At 42.2% G+C, this 10,005-nt stretch overlaps 1 protein-coding gene across 3 annotated transcripts in view; it reads left to right on the forward strand.

The window, feature by feature from the left end:
* Positions 1-10,005, forward strand: part of kcnj16a (potassium inwardly rectifying channel subfamily J member 16a) — a 32,857-nt gene that overhangs the window by 5,690 nt on the left and 17,162 nt on the right. The gene's annotated exons all lie outside the window — the stretch shown is intronic.

Raw genomic sequence — 10,005 nt, forward strand, 5'->3', positions numbered from 1 at the left:
TTAAGGCAGTTATGGAGTTTAGTTAATTGATTACTTTCTTCTGGCTTCATCGATAAATACAACTGAGTATCATCCGCATAACAATGGAAATTTATAGAGTGATTTGTAATGATGTTACCTAAAGGAAGCATATATAGAGTAAATAGGATTGGTCCGAGCACAGAACCTTGCGGAACTCCATAACAAACTGAAGTCTTGCATACTGTACGTGTTGCCTGTTTACTGGTGGAACTGTCCAGAGTAAAATGTGGCTAATATTGCTGACTTTTTGCAAATGGCACGTCTTAAACTTTTCACTATATTTGTCAATTCTTTTTGCCACACCCAAACAGTGGCTGCACAGTGCAACTTGTTTTGCAGGCAACTGTTTTAAAGCAGCAAAGAAAAATTAATTCCCATAAGAATGCTGTTTTATCCCAGTGTGAAACTACTGTTAAAGCAACACTTACCTTTCTGGAAATTTTACACTTTTAGGTTAAAATGCTATTAATAAGCAGATGGCACACCAAAATGTAAGTGAATTCCACCAGAAATAAAAACTCATAATTATACCATTCTCATATGGTTCTAATTGGCCGAGCGTCCTGTCTGTCTTCCCTGACGTGGAGGCCTCCGACTGATGTGGCCGCTCCCCCCCGCGCCCCAGTCTGTGAGACAACAAATACAGTAGTAACAGGGACGCTTGTGGATATAAACTTTTCTCCGTAACAACGGCAGACAAATGCGGACCACCGCTTCCACCTCCAGCCGCTCCAACAGGGAAATCAGTTGGCAAAAGAAAGAATATAGCCGAAAAAGCTAACACTGAGAGAGAACTCGATGCTGCAAGAGCCAAAACTCGGGTCAACATCGGCTTTGCTTTCGAGCGATGGCGAAGACTGATGCAGCTTCAACCTGAGCTAAAAAGGGACAAGATGGTCGCAGAGTTTCTGCTGGACAGATATTTTTAGTTTGCCTCTAATGTAACATAGGCTATAACCTTATATATGACAACACAGCATCCAGTTGCTAACTGTTAGCACACTGTAGCTGTAGTTTGTTGCCAGTCACCAGTACTATCTAACGTTAGCGTTTACGTTATATTATAAAACTCATCAATCATCACTGAGCCCGGATAAGTTTCAAAACTCGGGGTTGCGTTTGATTGTGCAGGACAGGTAACGTTATGTTTAGTTTGCTCCTAATATAACATATAGCGTTATATATGACAACACAGCATCCAGTTGCTAATGGCTAACGGTAGCCTACTGTAGCGTAGCCTCTGAAACATTAACGTTATCTTCCTTGTGCGTTTCCACTTCCTAGTAACGTTAACGCTACTATCTAACGTTAGCACTGTAACCTTATTGTAAAACTCATCAGTCATCACTGACTCCGGTTAGTTTTAAAACGCTGGGGTTGCAGTTGTAACGTTACACTCGCTCTCCTCTTCCATGTATTTAACGTTACCATGCCAACGCCTACGTCAATCATAGTCGTAATGAGGACGTTATGGAGGAGGAGGGAGTAAGGTTTGGAGGGAGTAAGGTTTGGAGGGAGTAAGGTTTGGAGGAAGGTGGAGTTGCAGGAGGAGGGGGATGGGATTTTGGAGGGAGGCAGGAGTTGTGGATGTTCAAATGTTTTCTAAGTCCTGTGAGAAATGCAAGAAAGGTAAGAGTAGCTTTAAGTTTATCCCCAGGAGCCGACTGCAGCACACTGACTGGATCATGGAGGTAAATGTGGCGTGTCCAGAGCTTCACTGAGCTCTTGTATTTCTTGCAAGAGGTTTTGTTTTTAGTCTCAAACTGATCAAATTTAGGCTACTCCTTTAAAGGCATTTTAATTATATATAAAGCCGGGTGATCAAAAATCAAATATCATATATATTTTTCACTACATACCACATTAATATTGATTTAATGGCCAGCCCTAATTTTCTATGTACTTATTTTGTATAGATTAGCAGGTGTTAATTTATTTATTTTTTTTAAATGTAAAAAAAAAAAAAAAAAAAAAAAAATCATATTACACTTCTGAATATTTTTAAGAATGTATAGTTCATTGCCCTTTGGAAGGGTGTGCTTGAATTATTATGCTGTTATATTATCATTACATCAGTGACATAAAATGGTCTGAAAGTGACCATAATACCATTTATTGAAATTATTTCTGGGACAATGTTAGAGCTGCAATGATTAGTCAATTGTTTGATTACTTAATCAAAAGGAAATTAACTGCCAACTATTTAAATTATAATTATTTTAGTGTTTTTTCAGGCAAAATGTCAAACACTTGCTGCATTCAGCTTCTAAAATGTGAGAATTTGCTGCTTTTCTTTGTCATTTATTTATTTATTTTTATATTTTTTGGGGCATTTTTTAGCCTTTAATGTATAGGACAGACAAGCGTGAAAGGGGGAGAGAGAGAGGGAGTGACATGCAGCAAAGGGCCACAGGCAGGAGTCGAACCCGGGCCGCTGCGGCAACAGCCTTGTACATGGGGCGCCTGCTCTACCACTAAGCCACCGACGCCCCTTTCTTTGTCATTTATGACGCTAAATAAAAGTCTTCGGGTTTTGGACTGTTAGTTGGACAGAAGACGTAATCTGAAGACGTCACTTTGGGCTCTGGAATGAGCATTTTTCATATTTCTTTGATATTCTATAGAATAAAGAATGGATCGATTAATCGTGAACTGAATCAGCAGATTAACTGATAATGACAATAATCATTAGCTGCAGCTTCAGACAACATATCGTCCATCAGAGGTAGTTATCGTAACAGGCCCGGAGTCGAGGGGAGAAGCTGTGTCCTGTGTCATGGACATAAAAGGCAGTCCGGTGTGTACCAGGTGAAACCAGAGGCAGCGAGTACAGTACAGTGTTCAGAGCCATTATCAGGCAGCTGAACTGTTGTGAACCGAAACCCGGCAGCAGCTGTTAAACAGCCGACAAGCTTCCTACTTTAAAGCTGTTTGTTTGCTTATGTTCTGCCTTTTAGGAGAAGACACACTCTGAATCATTTCATGTTGACTGCACAAACCTCCTGATCGAGGAATACACACTACATGCATGCCATCACTCCTACACACACGCGCTGCACAGATGGCCAAGAGTTAGACACACGCAAACACAGGAAACAAATGTGGGATAGGGACACGGACGGATTGACCACCAGCTTCCTGAGTGGACTCCCAGGGGGCCAGCGAGGCAGAGGGTCCTGGCAGAGTGGTCAAAAAATATACTGAGACAGTGTTGATACTGACAGGGGGCAATAATGTACATTTAATTCATTATCACACCGATTTTTGAAGAGCTACGATTGGTTTGTGGATCAATATGGCTGCTATACAAACACCAGGTGTTTAACAGGCACATTTAACACAGATCCAGATCCTGAGCAGGGCTGCAGAGTACGCTACATCACCTGCTTCACTGTAGGGCTGTGTGGTAACGTTAGACCACAACATCAACTCAACGTGAATAAGATTAACAATGATGTCTACATCTGTTCTAAGGTAAGTCAACATTGTGTTTGAGGCAACATATTGTCACTTTGCTGGAAAGAAATATAAAGTTATCTTTAACATCTCTAGCTAACGTTAGCTAAAGTTAGCCTAACGTTAGCTCCTAGCTGCGTTGTTTATCATGTCACCTTGTTTGCTGGGAGTTCATTAGCCTATTTTGTTCTAGTTTTGTACTTTGGTGATCGTACATCATTGTTAGCTGTTGTCCAAAGGGCTCTAGTTAAGCTAACGTTAACTTCTGGAGCTTAGCTTCATTAACTTATCTGTAATGGCAGAGATAACAAAGGTTGGCAAACGTTATGCTGAATGATTCAGTGTAAATACTGTAGCACCAAACTAACGGAGAGACACTCTTGGTAAAGATGGTAAAAAGGCCGTTATCCTTTTCTCATATTCTGAGCCAAAAACCTTAACTTCAGTGGCACTTTAACTTGTTGTCTTTGATGGCGATGGCAACCAGATGCGGTTCACAAGCGTACACTGTGACCTGTAAATTTGGATGTGGACAGAGAGCTCCAGTGTCATGTGATGTGACACAACAGTCTGCTGCTCGTTTGCTGTTGGGACACAATACATTATGTTCAACGTGAGAAAGACGACACCTGGTAAAATTCGGAATGCCGGTTCGATCCGATGTTTGGCTCAATATCAAACTGCCTTGAACCCCACCACAGGCTACATGTCGTCTATAGAATTATGTAGGCTGTTGAGTTTGTTTCAATTTGCAAAAAAACTTATGTGTGGAGTTTGCATGTCCTCCCCGTGTCAGCGTGGGTTTTCTCTGGGTACTCCGGCTTCCTCCCACAGTCCAAAGATAAGCTCCAGCCTCCCTGCGACCCCTAGCAGGATAAGCAGTTAAGAAAAAAGAATGTAAATAACAACGACTTGAGGGTTAAAAAAAGAAGTTGCATAGTTGACCTCTGCACATTCAAACATGTCCAGGGTTTGAAGTGTAGGTTGATATAAGGTTCATGCAGGAAACATTCAGTGAGTGACTTCACAGTGAGTCTTACTCAATAAGGAAAAGCCTTCGTCTTGTTTTTTCCACTTATTGTTAATTTGTAACGAGGCAGGAACTAAAAACAACACTGTCCCAAACATCCCTGGAGAGCAGACACTTTGGACTCCTGCCTGAGCTACCAACAGAAACTCCGACAGCCAACACTTGCACCAGCTGACAGGCCAGAAAATCATCTTTCCAACAATATGGTTTTTGTATGTAGCATAATGACCAAACAGTACGACAGATGAAAAATAAAAGAGCCAAACTTTTAAGGAAGATCTCCACTTGCAGGGTGAAAGTCAAAAGTTTTGTCAGTGGCAAAGGAATAGTTGCTTTCTAACTTGCTAAAAAGGCACCATCCATCTGTCCATCTGTCCATCTGTCTCTCTGTCCCGACTCTGCTCTTCCTATTTTTATAACACATTATAGAGTACAAGTCGTCACTGCGCTGCTTGTTATGTCAGGATGCATGCATGAATTTTCTCTGTGCCTCTTTCTGGTCAGACTGTTTTCATGCAAAACTTAAAGGCGCTGTATGTAAGAATGTGGCCAAAACGGTTACTGCACTCAAATTCAAAATACTGCCGTGAGTCGTGTAGCTCAGTCGTAACTTTAACTGATGCTGAGACTCTACTGACTGTGTGACTGGTAGACGGCGGTGGGTGGCGCAACAGGCCAAAACACAAATTCAAAACATAAACATGATTTGCGGACCGTAAATTTTTTTTTTAAATGCGAATATTCTGGCTGTACTATTGTTGTCAGTGAGATCAGTATGTTATATGAACATTATTCCTTAGTCTCTGTGACATATTAATAGGATTTTCCGACTATTTGCTTTAGATTTCTTACATATAGCTCCTTTAAGCATGTTAATTTTTTATTTATTTATTTATTTTGTCAAGGCAGCAGTGCTTCACTAGGAAAATAAAGATTTACTTAAAGTACATACAAACAGAATATGATTGTTACCTCAGTTCACCTTCCCTGTGGTGCATCTGATCCTGACTGATCTTTTGGTTTTTAGAACCATCTTCCTTTTCCTTGAAGTTCTGGAATAATCTTTGCTCAGAAAGTGCCCCGTGTCTGCATTTCACACCCTGAAATCTTTCTGGCCTCTTTAATTTTGTGCCTTGGCTTTGTGTTGGAACGTTTGATCAGAGCAACATTGTGCTCATGTATTTTTGTGGATCATTTTTATTGGGAACAAATTATTTCTTTTTCCTGGAAATGAGGTGATTTGTTATGGGTCCGCTTTCTGCTGAGACCCCTGTTAACCCACCAACTGTGTGCACATGGAGCATTTACATGCACACAGACACAAGCAGACATGCGGACACACACATACACACACGCACATTCGTTAACTTTTAAAAAATGCAGTCAGGTTCATAAACATAAAAACTGGCGTTCTTTCACAGACATACTCTTAGACACCCAGAGGTATTTACTGTGAGGACCCCCCACTGTGCTCCAAGCAGAAAAATAAAACCATTGAGTCATTTCATATGCCTTGCCCTCTTAGTCTGCAGATTTTACAAAGGTGTCAAATAGCTTGCATGACTTTGTTTTCCTGCTGCAGGAGCCAGTGAGTGTTTAGTGCAGTCACAGCAAAACTCTGGAAGGATTCATGACTCAATGACCCACAAAATCTCATCAACCTCTCGAACATGAGTTTAGCTACACTGACAGGAGACTGTGATTCTGGTTCATGCTCAGTCCAACATTATGATCCAGAGTCAGATCTCTACAATTATAGTCATGAAACTTGGTATGGACATTTGTGGTCTTCAGAGGTTAAACCTTAATGACTCACTCACCTGACTACATTCAAACTTATATAGCGTTACGAACATGTGAAAAATTTCATGTTTAACAATGCAGTTCCTGACAGGATACCTCTCAGCATTGTCAACTGAAATGATAAAAATGAGCCATGTCTGAAAGTGCAGAACTAGGGTTGGGTACCGAACTTTTAAGGGCAGCAACTGTATTACGTCAGTACTGCTGAGTACTGATTCACAATGAATTGATCTGTGCCAAATGTTGGTACTTGGCCAGCCACAGAGTTTTAAAGCAGCTCTGCAAGCCGAGTTCAACCTCAGACAGGAGGTTGTAGCACACCAAAGATGGCTACACAGCTCCACTGTTGCTTCTTAAGCTCAGTTCAGACCAAAGATTGGTGACGAGACGAGTTGAAACAGACGACTTCTTGCAAAGCACCTTTCTGCGGTATTGTAAAAAGCTGCTTGTTCACAGGAAGTGACCACCATGAGACGGTGTATCATCTCTAGTCAACAACTCTCTGTACTTCTGATCTGTAACGCTGACAGGAAGTGACCACCATGAGACGGTGTATCATCTCTAGTCAACAACTCTCTGTACTTCTGATCTGTAACGTTGACAGGAAGTGACCACCATGAGACGGTGTATCATCTCTAGTCAACAACTATCTGTACTTCTGATCTGTAACATTGACAGGAAGTGACCACCATGAGACGGTGTATCATCTCTAGTCAACAACCCTCTGTACTTCTGATCTGTAACGTTGACAGGAAGTGACCACCATGAGACGGCGTATCATCTCTAGTCAACAACTCTCTGTACTTCTGATCTGTAACATTGACAGGAAGTGACCACCATGAGACGGTGTATCGTCTCTAATCAACAAGTGACGTGCTTTACGTTCTAAAACCAGCCGCCGGCCATTTGACCAGCTGAGTTGCAGGTGACACCATCGGCCACCTTGAGTCAAGCTCAGACCGGTCAGTTCACACAGCTGCAACATTCTAAAATGGTTTCGTCTCGTCGCGAATCTTTGGTCTGAACTTTAGGCTTCTAAGCAAGCCAAAAGTATTCCTGCAGCGCCGATCTGCTGCGGTAGTTATGGTGTCTGGTCAATGTTCTTTTTTATAACAGCCCAGTATGACTGCTAAATGAGCAGACACGCATTTGTGTTATTACAGAGAAGGTAAAGTACCTGTTGGGTACCAGCACCAAATTACAGGTACTGGAATTGGAACCGGTCCAAATGTGAATAGTGCTCAAACCTGTGTAGAACTGAGCCTTGCAAACAGAGTCTGAAATGTCCTAAAAGGGCCACCATAAACCCTTTTGATTTATGTAACAACATGGCCTTTTATCTGCTGCCGCCCCCTCAGGCCAGAGTTTACATTTTAGTCCCACCAGCAGAGAGTAAACCAGACTTGTTTCACTTTGTTCAGTCATGCTGACAGCGTGTCTCAGGATGGCAGTTTTGGTTTGTCCATCACTTCGACCATGAGAGAAATATCTTCACAACTGTTGTATGGATTGCCATGAAAATTCGCACATTCATGGTCCCTGAGGATGAATCCTAGAGACCTCGGTGGTCCCATGAGTTTTCCTCTCGCGCCATCAGCATGTTTAAATATTTGGTTGAAAATGAAATGTGTGATGGGCAATGGCTTCTCCATCGCCAATGGACGATGTCAAAACTCCAGTAAATCATGTAAAATATTCGGTTAACGTGACCTCTGCTCTATTCTCACATTTGTGAATGTGTACCTGTGTCCAGTTTGTACTGCTTCCCTCACCGTCCTCTTACTGTACTGTACCTACAGTGTGAAGTGACAAAGTGAGGCCAGCTCAAATGACACGTACAGTTAAGGGCACAGAACGCCCTTGCACAACACTGCTCAGCAGCTCCGTCATCTACAACTATTCATACAATAAACATTTACACCAGCAGGATGGAAAAGTCACGTTGACGTGACAGCAGTCTCTCATTTCAATCGTCCCAGATCTGTTTGTGGGTACATAAAAAAGACGGCCTCTGTTATCACAATATGTCAGACCTGCCAGTCTTTCCTCCGCACCGAGCCCCCGCTGACCGTCAATAGATTTCCATGTTTGAAACCTGAGTTGGGCTTTTTGCTCGGGACAATGGACAGAGTTTGGTTGCAGAGCAGTTATTAAGTGAGTTAAGCTCTCTAAGGAGTTTCAGGCTGGGAATAAGGGATTTTGGTCAAGTCTTTGAAAAAGAGGCACAAAGGAGGGAGAGTGTTCACCAATTTGTTGCTGTGAATGAAGGTGTGTGAGCTGAGGCTGTGAGAGGAGGTCGAATTCTTATACACCAACAATTATTCTAATGTTGTTGCATGTGTTGTCATATAAAGAGGTTTGTTGGAGAGACTGACACTAAAAATAAAAAGTAAAAGCAATGTCACCTCTTTACAAAACGTGTTCTCTCTGATACCTAAACTCAGAGTGCTGACCGATGTCAAGAACCAGTTTTAATTCTGTCTCTCTTTCTTTTTTAATTTAAAATCCTGAAACCTCCTTGTGCACAGCTGATCGGATTATGTGAACATGAGGCTGTTTCATGATTGATTAAGCTGTCAGTAGTTTGCTCAGTTAAATGACCAATGATTGTTTTTTTTTTTTAAATATGCACATCACAATTCTTTTGAAGCTGACGTCCTCAAATTGTTTTGTTTGACAAAAAACTGGCACATTAACAAACATTGTGCCCATCCTCCAGTCTCCCTGGTGAGAAATGGGACGTACACATGCTGCATTTATTGCACCCTCAAATTCATTGTTTTCAGTGTAGACGCGCAGCAGGTGTGCTCAAACGCCAGAGCACGTTCCCGAGCGTCTACTTTTCAGGGTGCGATGGCTGTGCTCTGAGATAAACAGAGTTCAACTTTTGGAACACAGCAGCGCGCGCCACGTCATGTGACGAGGACCGACCAATCACAACCTCAGATATATGCCACCACGCTTTTGAAAGCTGGGACAAAAAAGGCGCCTGACCTCGCGTTTTCCAGGCGGCTCGGGACGCGGTATGTGTACGGCCCCTAACGCCTAGTTTACATTACACAACTTTCACCCTGATCTTGCGTCGAGGGGACTGTCGTAATCTTTTGAGTGTTCATACCTGGCGACGTGTGTTTCTGTCAGCGGGAGTCTCGCTAACTGCATGACTACCTGTGTGTGCACACCACAAGATTTCTCCACTGAGCCCTCGCCGACAGAGCCCCAGATAACGCGGTGACGTCACCAAACTTGGAGATGACACATGGTAAAGGCATGGATATTGTTCCCAGTGTTGAATCAGATCTGCCTCCAGGGCCTGGGTCCAAACACAACGCGCTCCCCGTGATCCTGTGGACGCCACCATTTTTGTTGTTGCTTGCCGGCTTGTCAGTGTTGCCAGATCTTGGGAGAGAAACAACCAACCAGGGCTATGGAAACAAGCCCAAAAGAAGCAACTATCATGCGTTTAAATAACTTATTAGACGGATATACACTACCGGTCAAAAGTTTTAGAACACCCCAATTTTTCCAGTTTTTTATTGAAAATTATGCAGTTTAATGTATCATTGTACTCTGAAATGAAAGCATAGAACAAATAAACAATTGAGGTCAAAAAAGAAATCATGGAATCAATTTATAAACCAAAATGTATTCTAAACTTTTGACTCATCAAAGTAGCCACCTTTGGCAGATATAAC

Source organism: Epinephelus moara, chromosome 13 (assembly GCF_006386435.1).
Source record: "Epinephelus moara isolate mb chromosome 13, YSFRI_EMoa_1.0, whole genome shotgun sequence".
Lineage (NCBI taxonomy): Eukaryota > Metazoa > Chordata > Actinopteri > Perciformes > Serranidae > Epinephelus > Epinephelus moara.